The sequence below is a fragment of the Zingiber officinale genome, chromosome 1B (genome assembly GCF_018446385.1).
Source record: "Zingiber officinale cultivar Zhangliang chromosome 1B, Zo_v1.1, whole genome shotgun sequence".
Taxonomy (NCBI): Eukaryota; Viridiplantae; Streptophyta; class Magnoliopsida; order Zingiberales; family Zingiberaceae; genus Zingiber; species Zingiber officinale.
The window spans coordinates 70,066,998-70,087,758 of record NC_055986.1 but is presented as its reverse complement, the minus strand read 5'-3'; positions in this window follow the sequence as shown (position 1 = coordinate 70,087,758).

Here is a 20,761-nt window from a genome sequence, read left to right as displayed (position 1 = left end):
TTAAAAGCTGAAATGGGTGAGTTAAAAAAAAAATCTCAGATTTCGAATGGAGTTAGATCTTGCAGAAATTGAAGCTTGCAGAGTGGCTGGAACTTGAAGTGTGCAGGAGTGGAACTCTACAGCAGCAAGGAGTTTGACAAGAATCTATTTCTGAAATTGTGATAGCAAGGTTGGGACTAAATGCAATAATGATCTTACAGTTTAGTAATTTTAGAGTCTCTGTTACAGCAAATGGCTTGGAATGAGTTTACTGAAAGATATTGTATGCTGTCAAATAGTGGCTATGCAGAAATTATAAAAAAAGTGAAAAAGAAGGCTGATGGAATGGAAATTATAACAAGGTTGTGTATTTTCAGGGGAATGCAAATGAATTCTGCTTAATATCAGATAGAGTGGTAGATAGTGTAATGTAAAGGAAGCAGTTGCTGTGCTGAATTCTGCAGAAGTCTACAGATTTTTGTGTCGAAAATTAGGAGCAGTTTTAAAACCAATGTGAAACTAAAGTTAAGTTCAGTATTGTGCTGAAACAAATGGTATTCTTGCTTCCATGGCATCTGCAAAATAAGAAAGAATGAAATTCAGCACAGAATTTGGACACGGAAATGCAGAAAAAGTGAGCTCTTGTAGCTACTGGAATCTGATCAAAATGGATCAGAATTTGCAATTCAATTGGAGAGTATCATTCCACTAATGAAGAACTTGAAGTTAGCATCATTTAATCTGAAAAGAAGGAAGGAGTGGGTAGTACTTGATACTCAAAACAGTGAGCTAAAAAAAACTGGAAAACAGAATTCAGTATTGAGATATATCAAGTTTGTACCAAAATCCTATCAGCAGCCTTCAAATCATTTAGGAACTTAAGTGAAGAACTTGTATTTTCAATAACAAATGGTGTTCTTTTCATTCCATATGTTCCAAAAATTGGATTGGATAAAATTCTGATTACTTAAACAAGAATAGTGAAAACTAGAAATTTTAAACTGTTTGATTCAACTTCTGTAAAGGGATTAAGCTGTTTGGATTCAAATCAAAACAGAATGGGGTCATTATCAGCTAACCAAAAAGGAATACCAACTTTAGATGAAGGAAGGTATCTAAAGGATCAAGTCTAGAAGCTGAAATCTATTGAAATTGAAGCTAAAGGAACTTAAACAAAATGCACATTGCTGAATTTGAATGCACTAGAAGAATGAGCAAGGATTGTCTTTGACTATTCTTTGGTCAATGGATTTGTTAGTGAGCTTGGAGTCAAGGAAATAGTAGTTGTAATAAGGCTTAAAGATGCTGGAAATCAAATTATTGGTAGCTGGATATTTTAGTGATTTAAACTATGAGCTTGTGTGCCAAGATTTCATTGCAATTCTTTGGTCATTGACGATCTGAAGTGTTGATTTCCTGGTGATTCTGGACTATGGAGATGGTGTCATCTACTTCCTATTCTTAGGTCTTTCAATAACTGGAAATCCAGTTTACTAGAGTTTGAAATGAGTGCAGAATTTGAGATGCTGGATTTATGGATGTTGCTACTGCTGGGCATATCTTTTGTTTGGGATTTTAATCACACGAAGTGAGTGTGCTGTACTAGCTAAGCAAGGGCTTGTTAGTTAGAGCCCTAGAGCCAATCATTTGATGGTTGTATGGACTCATTGTATCATATTCTTGTATATTAATAAAGGTATTTGTTTGATTATTATACTTATTTATATTAGTGCCAAATAGACTAAGTATAATAGCGTCCTTGAGTAGAAGGTTCTTACCTATATCAATCGATTGGTTGAATCGATAGTGAGATGATATAGGGAACACAACTCTAAATTATTCCTAGTCGAGTATTAACATTCAGGGACAATGTTAATACAATAAGACTAGCATGTAGGTCAGCTCGATGACTTGATCTCACAAGTCATGGATATAGAGATATCAAGCTAACACATGAGTATGCATTAGAGAATGTATACTGAATGACCCGCCATGAGAAAGTATCATGAATCGTTATATGAGTGTCATATACTTTCTCATGTGGCTATTAGTATGACTATTAGTCCTTAGACCTGAAGTCACCATGGATCCTTACATAAGGAGTTATGTACTTTGGTTTCGTCAAACGTCACCCGTAACTGGGTGGACTATAAAGGCGATTACTAGGTATATAATGAATTATGTAGAGGGATGTGAGTGATGTAGATGGGATCTATCCCTCCCATATGACGGGAGCGACATCGGTATTTTTATAGAGTGAGACCACTAAGTGCATGGCCATGCCCAAATGAGTCAACATTAGATGTTGAGCTCATTTGATCGAGTGAGTCTACTTGGAGTTCAAGATTTAGATTGATTAGACGATGACACGGTCTATGCCTCATATTGATCAATCTAGATGTCTAGGATAGAAGGACAATGTCTCATATATTGTGAGGAGTCACAATTAGTAGTCACAAGGTGATGTCGGATCTCGACATTCTTGTAACTTGGGTAGTAATGATGTGTTGCTAGATACCGCTCATTACTTATGCTCCTAAATGGGTTTAGGGCATTGCCAACGTTACAAGAACCTATAGGGTCACACACTAAGGATAATTAGATGGAGATTAGGTTCATATGATGAACCAAGAGGATTAGATTCATTTGATGAATCAAATTGTATTAAGAGTAATCCTAATTGGGCTAATTGAGTTAAACTCAAGTTGATTCATGTGTTCAATGACTCTAATTTAGATTTTGACTCATTGAATCAATTTAATTTAATGAATTAGATTCATTATATTAAGTTGGCTCGAATCAAATGGTTAGATTAGATCAACCATGTTAGAGATTGAGTCAAGTTTGACTTGACTTGAGAAGGAAGACCAAAGGTCAATTTTGAATTGACATTTTGCCACCTCATTGGTGAGTTGGCATTAGGTGGACCAATAATGATGTTCCACATCATCATGGGTGCCACCTCATGGAAGTTACAAAGTCATTCCCTTAATGGCTTCATATTAATTGCAATTAATGCAATTAATTTGTGAGTTTTTTTAGAGTGGCCGGCCACTTTGTGTTTGTGTGGGAATTCATTTTTCCATTCAAGTGGTGTAACTCCTTCTCCTTCCTTGGGTTCTCTCCTTGCTCTCCCTCCTCTTCCTTGCCGTGACCTATCAAGGTGCTAGCACACCTTTGTTTAGGTTTTCTCCATCAAGAATTGTTCGTGTGGATACTTCTAGAGGACCGACGCTTGACGGTCTAGAGATCCGGCAACTTCTTGGACGAGCGGGAACACGAAGGGCTTCGCTACAAGGGTAATGATCTTAACTTTAGTGTAGATCTAAAGTTTTTACAAACTCGTACAAGAAAAAGGTTTTTCGAAAAGTTTTGTTTACGAATCTTTGCACGAGATCCATGGCTTTGGGTAACTCGGGATTTCCGCGACGCAAAAAAATAGTTTTCGCGGCCCGACGAACCCAATAGTGGTATCAGAGCCACGTGGAAAGACTTGTACAAGTTCGTTTGTATTTTTATGAAAAATATACCTTCTATGATTTTCTGTAAAAATTGAGTTTTTAGAGTTTTTATGAGTAATTTTTCCGTAGAAGCGAAGCACAAGTGTCTCGGCACTTGTAGGCTTCGGCTACCGGAAAGTTTTCTTTTAAACGGCTTCGTTTTGCCCCAAATCCGTTTGGGACAGCGGGGTCGGGTGCCATTAGATCGCAAAGGAGCAACTCACGATGGTTAGATCGTGGGTAGGGGCATTGCCCCTAATCCCGCAAGGGAATTTGCTTCGCGATTGCACCCGAAATCGCTAAAAACGAACCCGCCGGGAAAATTTTTTCCGAAACCGCTAAACGGGACCGCCGGGAAATTTTACTCGTAAAAATTGTAAAAAATATTTTTAAAATTATAGAAAATTATGAAAATATATAATTTTGAATTATATATTAATTTTGTGATAGTCATGGCCCAAAAACCCAATATGATTGGTTATGTTGTAATTCATAATACGGCCTGCGTGCCGTTATGTGTTTGCGAGTGTTGTATTATATTCGCGACCTACGCGTCGTGCCTTCTCTTATATTCTTGTTGTAAATTAGATTTAGACTCGAATGTAACTCGAGTTTCAAATTGTAATGTACAAATTGGAGCGGTGGAGGGTCCACACGAGACGGAGTTCCGAGGCGGGCACGAGCAACACAAGGTGGTCAAAGGGAGGAGCTTGGAGAAGCTGTTGACCCTAGGTTGACCAATCGATCTTCTCATTGGCTTGAGAAGATCGTAGTAGGGCCATGACTAAATCACAAATAGATTAATTAATTGCTTGTGTATGTGATGCATATTTAATAAGTAGTTAATTAATTAGTGCCTTACGATTAGATTAGATCTAAGTCGTGCACATGATGCACCCTTGTGATTAGATTAGATCTAAGTCGTGCACAAGATGCATCCTTTTTCGATTAGATTAGATCTCGATCGAACCAACTCTAAATGCCTAACCGTGCCGTGATACCTATCACTACCTCGATCACATGTATTGTTGAATCTGCTAAAGCAGAGCAATACATATTATCTTGGTAGGGTACGGAGGGATAATCTTGGTCCCGCCTATCAACGCATGGGTGAATACAAACTCAATTAGATTGAGTATTCCTAGTTACTCGGTTGGATCGAGTCAACTATAGGCATTATTCCAATGGTTGGAAAGGTAGGACAAAATCACGTTTATATTAATTCTCGGGCGTATTAGCCAAAGCTAACTTCAGTTTTAATATAAATGGGGATTTTATTCTATAAACAAGAGTTGCATAGAGATGTAATTGGTAATCGTTACCTACCGATCATACTATGCCTTGGGCGTATTAGCCAAAGCTAACTCAAGGGTTAGTATGATGTGGATCTTGTCCCACAAGAATTATAGTATTCAGTGGGAGCATCATTTAATTAAAGGCCTAATTAAATGATTTTAAAAGAATATGATATTTATTTCTGCAAATTTTCTGTTGTAGATAACCATGACGTCGAACACGAATTCCTTCTCCCTGCGATTTGTCCTTGAGAAGGACAAGCTCAACGGAGCGAATTTCCTGGACTGGTACAGGAACTTGAGAATAGTTCTCACCCAGGAACGTAAACTGTACGTTCTGGAGCAGCCTCCTCCTGCTAATGCCCCGCGAGCTGACAAAGATGCTTACAAGAAGCATCAAGATGACGCATTAGATGTGTCCTGTCTAATGCTCGCGACCATGAACTCTGAGCTTCAGAAGCAACACGAGTTGATGGGCGCTTACAATATGGTTGAGCATCTTCGCCAACTATATCAGGGACAAGCGAGGCATGAGAGATTTGAGATCTCTAAGGCACTGTTTCAGTGCAAGATGTCAGACGGGGCTCCCGTAGGTCCTTATGTACTCAAGATGATTGGGTACATAGAGAACCTACAAAGACTGGGGTTCCCACTTGGCCAAGAGCTGGCCACTGACTTGATCTTGCAGTCCTTGCCGGATAGCTACAGTCAATTCGTTCTCAACTATAACATGAACGAGATTGACAAGCCACTGCCCGAGCTACTTAGTATGTTACGAACTGCTGAGATTAACCTTAAGAAGGTTAAGCCCATTCTGATGGTCCAGAAGCACAAGGGCAAGGGCAAGCCCAAAGGTAAAGGAAAGTCCCAAACCAAGGGCAAAGGCAAGGCACTGAAGCCTAAAGGAGGGGTCGCCAAGGATGCTACCTGCTTCCACTGCGGTCAGACCGGGCACTGGAAGAGGAACTACAAAGTATACTTGGAGGATCTTAAGAAGAAGCGAAGTGAGACTTCCACTTCAGGTATATATGTTATAGAAGTCAATCTATCTATTTCTACATCATGGGTATTAGATACTGGATGTGCTTCTCACATTTGTACTGATGTGCAGGCGCTGAGAAATAGCAGAGCATTGGCAAAGGGCGAGGTGGACCTACGAGTAGGCAATGGAGCACGGGTTGCTATTGTTGCTGTAGGAACTTATCAGCTATCTCTGCCCTCTGGGCTTGTACTAGATTTAGATGATTGTTGTTATGTGCCTGCTCTTACTAAGAACATAGTTTCAGTTTCTTGTTTAGACAAGAAAGGATACTCTTTTATAATAAAAGATAAATGTTGTTCTGTTTATTTAAAAGATATGTTCTATTGTAGTGCACCACTAATAAACGGACTCTATATTCTAGACCTTGAGAGCCCTATTTATAACATAAATACCAAGAAGTTCAAGTCAAATGACCTGAACCAAACTTATCTCTGGCACTGTCGCTTAGGTCATATAAATGACAAGCGCTTATCCCAGCTCCATAAGGATGGTTTACTGGACTCATTTGATTTTGAATCATATGAGATATGCGAGTCATGCCTACGAGGCAAAATGACCAAGACTCCTTTTAGTGGGCACAGCGAGAGAGCGACTGATTTGTTAGGACTCATACATAGTGATGTATGTGGCCCTTTCAATGTCGCTGCTAGAGGCAGTTATAGATACTTCATCACATTTACTGATGACTTCAGTAGATATGGTTATGTGTACTTGATGACACATAAGTCTGAATCCTTTGAAAAGTTCAAAGAATTCAAGAATGAAGTACAGAACCAGCTTAGCAAGAGTATTAAGATACTTCGATCAGATCGAGGTGGAGAATACCTTAGCCATGAGTTTCGTGACTACCTAGCTGAATGTGGGATTCTATCCCAACTCACTCCTCCTGGAACACCACAGTGGAATGGTGTATCCGAAAGGAGGAATCGTACCCTATTAGATATGGTACGATCTATGATGAGTCACACAGATCTTCCGACATATCTATGGGGATATGCTCTAGACACGACAGCTTTCATACTTAACCGAGTTCCATCAAAGGCCGTGATAAAGACACCATATAGGATATGGACTGGGAGAGATGCCCAGGTGTCTTTCATGAGGATTTGGGGCTGTGTACGACTTCAAGTCTCAGACAAATTAGGACCCAAATCCGACAAGTACTATTTCATCGGATATCCCAAGGAAACTAAGGGATATTACTTCTACATTCCCAGTCAGCACAAGGTAGTTGTGGCAAAGACTGGGGTCTTTCTAGAATGGGACTTTGTTTCTAGAAACACTAGTGGGAGCGCGTTCGATCTTGAAGAAGTTCAAGATGCGAACAATAGCACTAATGCCTCGATGGAAATTGAATTGGAACCACAAAGTGTTGTGGATGATGTTGTTCCACAAGGAGTTGAGGAACAACAACCAGTTCATGTAGACATACCTCTTCGCAGGTCTGATAGGGTACGTCGTCAGCCTGAGAGATACTCATTTCTCTTGTCTGACCATGATGACATTGTGCTCATAGAGGGTGAGCCTACCACCTATCAGGAAGTTGTGATGAGACCAGATTCCGAGAAATGGTTAGAAGCCATGAGATCCGAGATGGAATCCATGTACACCAACCAAGTATGGACTTTGGTTGATCCACCTGAAGGGGTAAAACCCATAGGGTGCAAGTGGGTCTTTAAGAGAAAGACTGACATGGATGGACTTATTTATAAGGGTCGCTTGGTAGCTAAAGGTTTCAAGCAGATTCATGGTATTGACTATAATGAAACCTTTTCTCCAGTAGCGATGTTTAAGTCCATTCGGATCATGCTTGCTATTGCAGCCTACCATGACTATGAGATATGGCAGATGGATGTCAAAACCGCGTTTCTGAATGGAAACCTACTCGAGGATGTGTACATGACACAACCTGAGGGTTTTGTAGATCCACAGCATACTAGTAGAGTATGCAAGCTGCATAGGTCCATATATGGACTAAAGCAAGCATCTCGGAGCTGGAATCTTCGATTCGATGATGCAATCAAACTGTTTGGTTTCATCAAGAATGAAGATGAACCTTGTGTCTACAAGAAGGTTGTAGGAGACATAGTTGTCTTCCTCATATTGTATGTGGATGACATACTACTCATTGGGAAGGACATCCCTATGCTTCAGTCTGTCAAGACTTGGCTAGGGAGTTGCTTTTCAATGAAGGACTTAGGTGAGGCATCCCGCATTCTAGGGATACAGATCTATAGAGATAGATCTAAGAGATTGCTTGGCCTAAGTCAGAGTACATACATTGACAAGGTACTCCTTCGGTTTGCCATGCAGAATTCCAAGAAGGGATTTCTGCCGATGTCACATGGCGTGAGTCTTTCGAAGACTCAAGGTCCTTCTTCTAGAGAGGAGAGAGACCGCATGGATCAGATCCCTTATGCCTCAGCCATAGGATCGATCATGTACGCTATGCTATGTACTCGACCTGATATCTCGTATGCTTTGAGCATGACGAGTAGATACCAGTCAGATCCAGGTGAAAGTCACTGGATAGCGGTCAAGAATATTCTTAAGTACTTAAGAAGGACTAAAGAATATTTCTTGATATATGGAGGCAATGATGAGCTAGTTGTAAAGGGTTACAGTGATGCTAGCTTCCAGACCGACCAGGATGACTATAGATCGCAGTCGGGGTTCGTATTTTGCATAAATGGTGGTGCTGTCAACTGGAAGAGTTCGAAGCAGGATACAGTAGCTGATTCTACAACAGAAGCCGAGTACATTGCTGCATCAGAGGCAGCAAAGGAGGCAGTTTGGATCCACAAGTTCATCACTGAACTTGGGGTGGTTCCTAGCATTGCTGACCCCATTGAGCTCTATTGTGACAACAATGGAGCTATAGCACAGGCAAAGGAACCTCGCTCACACCAGCGGACCAAGCACATACTACGGCGCTTCCATCTCATTCGAGAGATTATCGATAGAGGTGATGTGAAAATTTACAGAGTACCTACAGAGGCTAACATAGCAGATCCCTTGACCAAGGCTTTGGCACAGAGGAAGCATGATGGTCACACTAGGTCTTTAGGCCTTAGAGCCTATACTGATTGGCAATAGTGCTAGTGGGAGATTGTTAGTTAGAGCACTAGAGCCAATCATTTGATGATTGTATGGACTCATGTATATCATATTCTTGTATATTAATAAAGGCATTTTTTTGGTTATTATACTTATTTATATTAGTGTCAAATAGACTAAGTATAATAGCGTCCTTGAATAGAAGGTTCATACCTATATCAATCGATTAGTTGAATCGATAGTGAGATGATATAGGGAACACTACTCTAAATCATTCCTAGTCGAGTATTAGCATTCAGGGACAATGTTAATACAATAAGACTAACATGTAGGTCAGCTCGATGACTTGATCTCACAAGTCATGGATATAGAGATATCAAGCTGACACATGGGTATGCATTAGAGAATGTATACTGAATGACCCGCCATGAGAAAGTATCATGGATCGTTATATGAGTGTCATATACTTTCTCATGTGGCTATTAGTATGACTATTAGTCCTTAGACCTGAAGTCACCATGGATCCCTACATAAGGAGTTATGTACTTTAGTTTCGTCAAACGTCACCCGTAACTGGGTGGACTATAAAGGCGATTACTGGGTATGTAACGAATTATGCAGAGGGATGTGAGTGATGTAGATGGGATCTATCCCTCCCATATGATGGGAGCGACATCGATATTCTTGATAGAGTAAGACCACTAAGTGCATGGCCATGCCCAAATGAGTCAACATTAGATGTTGAGCTCATTTGATCGAGTGAGTCTACTTGGAGTTCAAGATTTAGATTGATTAGATGATGACACGGTCTATGCCTCACATTGATCAATCTAGATGTCTAGGATAGAAGGACAATGTCACATATTGTGAGGAGTCACAATTAGTAGTCATAAGGTGATGTCGGATCTCGACATTCTTGTAACTTGGGTAGTAATGATGTGTTGCTAGATACCGCTCATTACTTATGCTCCTAAATGGGTTTAGGGCATTGCCAACGTTACAAGAACCTATAGGGTCACACACTTAGGATAATTAGATGGAGATTAGGTTCATATGATGAACCAAGAGGATTAGATTCATTTGATGAATCAAATTGGATTAAGAGTAATCCTAATTGGGCTAACTTGAGTTCAACTCAAGTTGATTCATGTATTTAATGAGTCAAATTTAGATTATGACTTATTAAATCAATTTAATTTAATGAATTAGATTCATTATATTAAGTTGGCTCGAATCAAATGGTTGGATTAGATCAACCATGGTAGAGATTGGGTCAAGTTGGACTTGACTAGAGAAGGAAGACCAAAGGTCAATTTTGACTTGACCTTTTGCCACCTCATTGGTGAGTTGGCATTAGGTGGACCAATGATGATGTTCCACATCATCATGGTGTGCCACCTCATGGAAGTTACAACGCCATTTCCTTATTAACTTCACATTAATTGCATTTAATGGGGAGTTACACTTGATGAGAAGTGGCCGGCAACTTTTGAATTTGGATTGATTTTCATTTTTTCATTCAAGTGTGGTGAATCTTCCTCCTTCTTCCTCTCAAGCTCTCCCTCTCCCTCTCCTCCTTGCTTGGCCGAATCTCACCAAGGTGCTAGCACACCTTTGTGTGAGGTTTTTCTCCACCTACGTGTCTGTGTGGATACTTCTAGAGGACCGGCGCTTGACGGTCTAGAGATCCGGCAACTCCTTGGACGAGCGGGATAAGCGAAAGGCACGCTTCGAAGGTATAACCCTTATCTAGTGTAGATCTAAAGGTTTTACAAACTCGTACAAGAAAAGGTTTTTCGAAAAGTTTTGTTTACGAATCTTTGCACGGATCTACGACTTTGGGTGACTCGGGGTTTCCGCGACGCGAAAAAGCGGTTTTCGCGGCCCGAAGAACCCAACATGAGTGTCATATACTTTCTCATGTGGCTATTAGTATGACTATTAGTCCTTAGACCTGAAGTCACCATGGATCCTTACATAAGGAGTTATGTACTTTGGTTTCGTCAAACGTCACCCGTAACTGGGTGGACTAAAAAGGCGATTACTGGGTATATAACGAATTTTGTAGAGGGATGTGAGTGATGTAGATGGGATCTATCCACCCATATGATGGGAGCGACATCGGTATTCTTGATAGAGTGAGACCACTAAGTGCATGGCCATGCCCAAATGAGTCAACATTAGATGTTGAGCTCATTTGATCGAGTGACTCTACTTGGAGTTCAAGATTTAGATTGATTAGAGGATGACACGGTCTATGCCTCATATTGATCAATCTAGATGTCTAGGATAGAAGGACAATGTCTCATATATTGTGAGGAGTCACAATTAGTAGTCACAAGATGATGTCGGATCTCGACATTCTTGTAACTTGGGTAGTAATGATGTGTTGCTAGATACCGCTCATTACTTATGCTCCTAAATGGGTTTAGGGCATTGCCAACGTTACAAGAACCTATAGGGTCACACACTTAGGACAATTAGATGGAGATTAGGTTCATATGATGAACCAAGAGGATTAGATTCATTTGATGAATCAAATTGGATTAAGAGTAATCCTAATTGGGCTAACTTGAGTTCGACTCAAGTTGATTCATGTGTTCAATGAGTCTAATTTAGATTTTGACTCATTGAATCAATTTAATTTAATGAATTAGATTCATTATATTAAGTTGGCTCGAATCAAATGGTTAGATTAGATCAACCATGGTAGAGATTGAGTCAAGTTTGACTTGACTTGAGAAGGAAGACCAAAGGTCAATTTTGAATTGACCTTTTGCCACCTCATTGGTGAGTTGGCATTAGGTGGACCAATAATGATGTTCCACATCATCATGGGTGTCACCTCATGGAAGTTACAAAGCCATTCCCTTAATGGCTTCATATTAATTGCAATTAATGCAATTAATTTGTGAGTTTTTTTAGAGTGGCCGGCCACTTTGTGTTTGTGTGGGAATTCATTTTTCCATTCAAGTGGTGTAACTCCTTCTCCTTCCTTGGGTTCTCTCCTTGCTCTCCCTCCTCTTCCTTGCCGTGACCTATCAAGGTGCTAGCACACCTTTGTTTAGGTTTTCTCCATCAAGAATTGTTCATGTGGATACTTCTAGAGGACCGACGCTTGACGATCTAGAGATCCGGCAACTTCTTGTTCGAGCGGGAACGCGAAGGGCTTCGCTACAAGGGTAATGATCTTAACTTTAGTGTAGATCTAAAGTTTTTACAAACTCGTACAAGAAAAAGGTTTTTCGAAAAGTTTTGTTTACGAATCTTTGCACGAGATCCATGGCTTTGGGTAACTCGGGGTTTTCGCGACGCGAAAAATCGGTTTTCGCGGCCCGACGAACCCAACAGGGCTAGGAACCAATTACAATTGAGTAGGTACAGTTAAACAACAGCCAATACATATTGAAACTGTGCAATAGAAATTTGAACTCTAAGAATTGATATCAACATAACTTTGTTGTTTCTGTCCAGAATATGAACTAAATTCTAGTTTTATTAATTCAATGCTTAGTGATATCTTCTTTTAAGTTGTAGTTTTGAGGAATGAAGCTTAATTCCCCTTGAATATTAGATTCTGATACTGAGGTTAAAAAATCAGATGTCCAATTCTGTTGGCTGCAGCAATGTGAAAATATGTAGGAGATGTGCTAATTTGTGCCAACCTTTCAACCAATTTCTAATCGAGGACAAGTTCGAAGAGTGTTTACTCACTTAAATCAGTACTCAGGTGCTGCAATTTCATAAGAGGATCCTGAACTTAATTTCTAAGAACTAAAATCTGTTGTTGCTAATTGGAATTGAAGCTTATGCATGCATTTAGAAGTTTGCAATTGGACTAAGTATCAAGATTACAGAAATGCTGATGTAGGCTGGTATGATTTAAAGTATGAAAATGTTTAACTAGATTGGCACAGAATTGTTAATTTTCCATTTCTTCATCAATCTGGTTGAAACATTGGAGAGACAAATCAAATTATTGAAACAGAATTGGATTTGCTGAAGGAAAACTGATTAATGAAACCCTGTTTTGTGCCATCTATTCTTGCTGTTTTTGTTTAAGAATACGAATTGAATTCCATTCCTATCAATTAAATGGTAAATGGGATCTCATTCCAGGCTAAACTTTTCATGATTCAGAAACACTGGAATTCAGTGCTGCTATCAATGGAGTTTTTTAACTATTCTGATGGATTCATTTGTTTGGAGGTGTGGCATAAAAGTTGTGTTATGTTGTTCATCTTGGTCAGTTTAATTAATTTTTAATGCTGATTATGACCATAGAAGGAGGTATTGTAATGGTTTAAGCTTGGATTCCTTCAATGTGATTACACTACATTTCCTTTGGTGAATCGAATTTTAAAGGAAGTTGGTAAACTATATGGGAGCAAATGTTCATGAGTTGTTGAACATAAGAACGCTAATAGCAGGGAAATCTTTTAGATGTTGAACTGGCACATTAAAATTTTAGAGTATGAAATGTTCAAAACACTAGCATCAAAAGTGTAGGATTTGAGAAGACCTTAGAGGAGAGTATAAACCTGAGCTGTTTTTGAATTACAATATCTGAGACTGGAATTGGAAGCAACAAATGTTACAGACTAAGGTCAATTGTAGAATTCTGTTTATTGAAATCTATACAAACAGATTATAGGAACCAGCTGTGTGCAAATTTTGAAATATGGATTGCTGTAATGTAATTTGGATCAGCTGGCAGCTTAAATTCTTTTAGATTTTGTTGCTGGAACATGAGTTGCAGATTTGAAATTGAAGGTCTAGCAAATTCTTAAACTGGATAGTTCTGATTTTGTGTTTATGTGATTTTCTTTAGTCACAAATTTCTCACAAAAAGTTAGTAGCCCTGCAATGCCCTTACTGATTTAAAATTGAAGTGTAGCTTCTGCATTCACAGCACAAAATTCAGAACTGCCAACGTCAGGGAATGCTGCAAAATCTGAATCAGATATGCCAATCTTACACTTCAATGCCCTGTTAGTGCAGTCTTGAAATTTTTCTACTGTAATTGTGAGAAACCTACAGAAATTTTAGAATCCAGAATATTCAGCAACCTATAGAATGGATAGTTCTGGAGTTCATTTCTCAGTGCAGATTGAAGTGCAGAATTTATAATGATGTCATACCAAATTGTCACTGCTGATTTCAGATGTTGCTGCTGGAAAAGGTTTCAAAGAAAAAGGGAAGTTCAGAGGGTACTAAAATTCTGAAGGAAGCTTGGTTTGTTTCGATTCATGATGAAGAATAGTGATACACAAAGTATGATTCAAGTTGAAGAGTACAAGAGAAAAGTTGGGGATTTAAAATTAATGGTAAATGATGAATTTGAAAACTTGAAATGGAGAATTCAGAATTATGTTATGCTATGACATCAAGTATTGTTTACTTCTTTAATCATGCAAGGGATATGCTATAAAATCTGAATTACTGCTCTTTACCAGAAAAACCACAGAAAAACAGAAGAAAGGAAAAATATGCAGATTGAAACCAAGGAATGCGCCTAGAAGTGTATCAAATAATCATGATGTTTTCCATTGCCCGAGACGGACAATGTTTTAAGTGTGGGGGAGGGATTCCTTAGTCATAAATTGATTTGAGATTATTTGGGTTTTCAAGTGCTAAAATTGAAGTGGAAAAAACAGTGAAAAAAAAAATTTGGCAAATCAAGAGTGTATCAAATGTGGAGATAGAGTATCAAAATTTTTGGATAGACATCAAATTGAAGGGGAGGTTAGCTTGGTCTTTTGAATTGATAAAAACAAATGGTATTCATCTCTTTTCACATCAAAATGGTCAACTCATCAAGTATATTCTTCCAATACTCTCATTCTCTCATTTTCTTCATTAATGCCTTTTCTTTTGCTACTACATTCATTTCAATTGCTCTTCATGCTTTCATTTCAATTCTTGTTGATAAATCCTTTTGATTCATGTATGCTATGTTCTATGGTGGTGGATAATTAGAAAATAAACAAGCTTATGGTAGTGAAATGTTGTGAGTTGCATTGAGTGAGCTCCACATATATGCATGTTTGAGTGTGAGAGCTCCACCTTGTGAGTTTGCAACTTGCTTAATTTTTCAATTGGATTGAAACTACCATACCTACTGATTATTGTTTGGATTGTATTCATGATTGTTTGTCGTCTTTAGATGGTCTTAGTTAAATTCTTTTTACTATCTTCTAGGTATTGCTAGAGAATTTTTTATGGAGATGATTTTTAGTTTTCTTTACTTGCACGGGACGTTTAAGACTAAGTGTGGGGGATTTGATAACCATGATTTTACTGTATTATTTTGATTCATATATGCATGGTTTGATGTTGATTTCATAGGTTTAAATCATGGTTATATCACATTTTTGTGCATTGTCTTATTCTTGGACTTAATTGCAAATTATTATATTTTTATGTTATTTGATGCTAATATTTGATTCTTATTTTGTAGGCATCAAAGGATCTTGGATTTGGATCTATTTGGACCAAATTTGTGCTCGAATCGGAGTTGAAACGAGAAGATCAAACCTTGGAGTTATTTGGACCGTTCATCTACAATCAAGCAGATCTGAGTCATCCATTGAAGATCTGACCCTTTCAACCTAATGAGGAGGAGATCTCATCCATAGATGAAGATCCAGAGGTTTTGATTCAGATCTGAGTTCATACAGCCACTAATCAAGCCCGAATTATTCTGGACCGTTCATCAAAGATTGGGCAGATCTGAACCATCCAGTGAAGATCTGGTCAATCTAACCTAAGGGAGAATAGATCCAGACCCTAGCTCAAGATCAGTACCTCCGGATCGAAGTTTAGGTGAACTTTCACCGTTGATTTAGCCCCGAATCACTCACTGCCGTCCGTTCAGATCTGGATCTGATTTAAAACACAGAAGCTACAGTGCTCAAACTTTGTCGATCTCTTCCGCGTAGCTTCGTCCCGTGGCATCTCCGAGATTTCGACCCCTTTCTCTTCTCCTATCAATCTCCCGAGCTTCAACCTTGGTGCAAAGCTTCTTGGCGGCCTCATTCCGATCATCTGGAGCCTCCGGTGGGTGTTTCCTCCGGCGGAAATCTGTTCGCGGGATTTCTCTGTTCTAGTGCCGATTTGGAGGTGTTCTTCCAATCGACGACTCTGATTCCTATCAGTGACGCTTGGAGGTGGTCCGCCGTCGTTATTAAGATCCTTTTCTACTCACAAAAACCATATATCAAAGAATAAACACATAAGCATATAACCATGGAAATATGATCATCTAACATCATATTGTGAAAACATAGCATCAAAACATATCATCTCATAAAGAACATCATGCTATATCATATCATAAATCATCATGTCATATAAATTATAAGGACATAGCATGTAATATCATAAATCATATCATGCAAGATGTCTTTTAAAACATGTGTCATGCCATATGCAAGATGTCTTAAAACATATCATATAGTACTTGAACATAATATCATAATGAGGGCCCGACTTGTACCACATACATACATAAATGCGCGCAATCCCTAGGACAGGGTAGCTAACTCTGAACCTACTAGGGATCTAGGTCCGTACTACGACCGTCGACCTAGGGGCGTACTAAGGAGCTCGTCCCTTTACTAGACCCGTTCATAGTCCGTCGGCCTAGGGGCGCTTATGGAGCCCACCCTTGGTACAAGCCATACAAAGTAAAATAGCATATCATGGTTCATGTCATAACATAGCATATCATATCTTATCATATCATGAAGAGTGCTCTTAGTCCCCAAGGGGAAGCAACTCTTAGGCCTTCACTTATCATATCATAAAGAGTGCTCTTAATCCCAACAAAAAGGGAAGCAACTCTTAGGCCTTTGCTTATCATATCATAATGCATGTATACTTGGGCACATAGCACATCATAAGAGACATTATCATGCATGGTTCATAGGTATACATAAATGAACACATCACCTTTCATAGAAAAGACATAATCATGCATGGAATCATTAAATAACATCTCTTAATTCATAACGTAGCATGTGAGGCACATCTTGGCTCCTAAACCCATTATAGCCGAAAGTTCAAGAGTATGAACTCAAACTCTAAACAACATACAAGCATAAGAATCTCATATTAACTTCATATCATATCATAAGAAAAGTCATAAGCATATTAATCCAATTTTTAAGCTTTCCTAGGTCTCGATCCTTATCATGGCCGAAAGTTCATGAAGAAGGAAAATAAGCTCTAAACAACATACAAGAATAAATATCAAGCTAATTTCATGTCATATCATAAGGGGATCCATGAGCATGCTAGATTAAATTTTAAGCTTCTTTGAACCCTAGAAATGTTCATGGCCGAAACTTCATAGAGAAGAAAATCAAGCTCTAAATAACATGCAAGCATAAATATCTAGCTAAATTCATATCATATCATAAGGGGATTCATGAGCATGCTAGGTTAAATTTTTAGCTTCCTTGAACCCTAAAATGGATCATGGCCGAAAGTCTCATGAAGAGGGAAATCAAGCTTTAAACATCATACAAGCATGAATATCAAGCTAACTTCATATCATATCATAAGGGGATTCATGAGCATGCTAGGTTAAATTTTAAACTTCCTTGAACCCTAAAATTGATCATGGCCGAAAGTTTCATGAAGAGGAAACCAAGCTCTAAGCAACATGCAAGCATAAATATCTAGCTAAATTCATATCATATCATAAGGAGATTCATGAGCATGCTAGATTTAATTTTAAGCTCCCTTGAACCCTAGAAATGATCATGGCCGAAAGTTTCATGAAGAGGAAAATCAAGCCCTAACAACATACAAGCATAAATATCTAGCTAAATTCATATCATATCATAAGGAGATTCATGAGCATGCTAGATTAAATTTTAAGCTTCCTTGAACCCTATATTTGTTCATGGCCGAAAGTTTCATGAAGAGGAAAATATCTCTTAACAACATACAAGCATTAATTGTTAGGATCGTTCGTACTCGGCTAGAGAGGGGGGGTGTGAATAGCCGACCCCAAATCGTCGTTTCATTCTACAAAACGTGTTAGCGCAGCGGAAAATACAAAGAAACGAAAGAGAAGAAAACAAAACCTTAACACAAGGATGTAACGAGGTTCGGAGATTAGGGCTCCTACTCCTCGGCGTGTCCGTAAGGTGGACGAGTCCAGTCAATCCGTCGGTAGATGAGTCCCCGGAGAACCGGCTAATACAATATACTCCTTGTGGGTGGAGAAACCTCGCCACAAACGTTTGCAACAACAAACAAAGAGTACAAGAACAGTAAGAAAAGCAATACAATATGAATACAATAGCACTCTACCAATTGCTTGCTTTCTTGTCGACTGGAGGTGAAGCAGCAACTTTACAACCCAAACGCAGCAGCTTGTCGACGACTGGAAGCTCACGCGAAGCTTCGGAGGCGAGCTCAATCAAAGCTTAGTTGAAGCAGAAGCTTTAGCAGCAGAAGAACAGAAGTTCTAGGAAAAGAGAAGAAGACCTTGTGCAGCAGCAGCCCTCGACCCCTTTATACCTGCGAAGAAGACAGCGAAGAAACTAGCCGTTGCGTCGCAACGGCTAGAACCCTGATCGGTCTGTGGACCGATCAGGGAAGAAGCCTTCGCTTCTGTTCCGTCCCTGATCGGTCCATGGACCGATCAGGGAACCTCCTGATCGGTCGTGGGGACCGATCAGGCCCTGTGCTGATCGGTCCCCAGACCGATCAGAAAGCTTTCACAGAGAGTTGCCCAACTCTCTGTGTGGAATCTGATCGGTCCCCGGACCGATCCCACGCGTCCCTGATCGGTCCCGGGACCGATCAGGCTCCAAGCCAGACCGATCAGTAAGCCCACAGAACCATGATCACCTTCTGTTTGTCATCTGATCGGTCACCAGATCGATCAGATACACAAACGTATCGCTGGATCGGTCTGCAGACCGATCCAGAGCTTGGTTTTTGCCCAAACCAAGTCCCAAACCTTCCAAACCAATATCCGGTCAACCTTGACCTATTGGTACATCATGCTTAGCATCCGGTCACTCCCTTGACCTGCTAAGACTCCCCACCGAGTGTCCGGTCAATCCCTTTGACCCACTTGGACTTTCCTCTTCGTGCCAAGTATCCGGTCACTCCTATGACCTACTTGGACTTCCCATCACCAGATGTCCGATTACCCTTGATCCATCTGGATTTTCCCTTGCCCGGCTTCACTCACCAGGACTTTCACCTAGCTTCACTCACTAGGGTTTTCACACTGCCTAACATCCCAGTTAGGACTTTCTCACTGCCTGGCTTCACTCACCAGGACTTTCCAACTGCCTAATGTCCCAGTTAGGACTTTCCCACTGCCTGGCTTCATTCTCCCACTGCCTGGCTTCACTCACCAGGACTTTCCACACTGCCTAACATCCCAGTTAGGACTTTCCCACTGCCTGGCTTCACTCACCAGGACTTTCCACACTGCCTAACATCCCAGTTAGGACTTTCCCTCGTGCCAAGCTCCCTGCTTGGACTTTCCGCGTGCCAAGCTACCTGCTTGGACTTTTCCCCGTGCCAAGTCTCCGTACTTGGACTTTTCGCGTGCCAAGCTCCCTGCTTGGACTTTTCCCGAATCACGGTCAACCAGGTCAACCTTGACCTAAGGTTGCACCTACAATCTCCCAAACACCTATTCTTGTCAAACATCAAGAATACAACTCTCTTCTCGTCAAACATCGTCAAACATCAAAACACAACTCGAGTCAGGTCAACTCGAGTCAGGTCAACCAGGTCAACCTTGACCTAAGGTTGCACCAACAATCTCTCCCTTTTTGATGTTTGACAAAACCATAATCAAGTTAGGTTAACCCGATAACCTAACTTAGGTTTTCCAATGTTCTCCCTAGAACATTTTCCCATTTTCCAACACTCTCCCCCTTGGGGCATCTCTCCCCCTAACTTAGGTAAATCGGATAACCTAACTTGGGTTCTTCAATAGTTCTCCCCCTTTTTGACACACATCAAAAAGAGTGAATCAAGGTCAAGAGTTTCCTCCTAATGAAAGTCCCATATCTTTCATTGAAACTCTTAATTTCCCCCTTGATACTAAACTCAACAATCAACTTAGTGATAATCCCATATCACTAATCCTCAAAAAGTCTTAAGGAGTAAAAACTCCCCCTAAAAGTCAACTCCCCCTTGACAATTAGGTAAAACTCCCGCTAAAGGTCAACTCCCCCTTGACCATTGCACCAACAATGTCTTGGAGAGTTTCAAACCTTTAGAAACCCGAAACTCACTCCCAAAAACTGAAATTTCAGACATCTGCTGAAAATCAGAAACTGATCGGTCCTCAGACCGATCAGAAGCCCCCTGGATCGGTCCCCAGACCGATCCACGCTTCATTGATCGCACTGGATCGTCACTGATCGGTCACCAGACCGATCAGGCCTTCCCTGGATCGGTCCGGTGACCGATCCAGCCTCTGAAATCAGAGATTTCTGATTTTCTCCTCGGGAGAAGTTCAGAAACTCACAGAAAATTACAGAAAATTCCAAAAATTACGAAACTTTGAGGATACATTCCTCATATCATACACTATCATGGAAAAATAGTTTTCTATGAAAATAACTTCCATTTTTCAATCTTGATACAAAGTTCAAAAACTTTGAAATAGTTCAAGTTTAACTCAACTTTGTATCACAATGTTCAATGATGAATGCAATCACTAGGAAAGTTTCATCAAGGTTTTTCAAATCAATTTTGAAATGATTTTAAACCCTTTAATTTAGGATCATAATCTTAGGACTATATGTACATGACTTGTACACAAGTTTTCCCTATGATCCTCCATTTCTTGAATTAGGCTCATCTAGGTACAAGAACTATGCACCTTGATCCTAACTCAT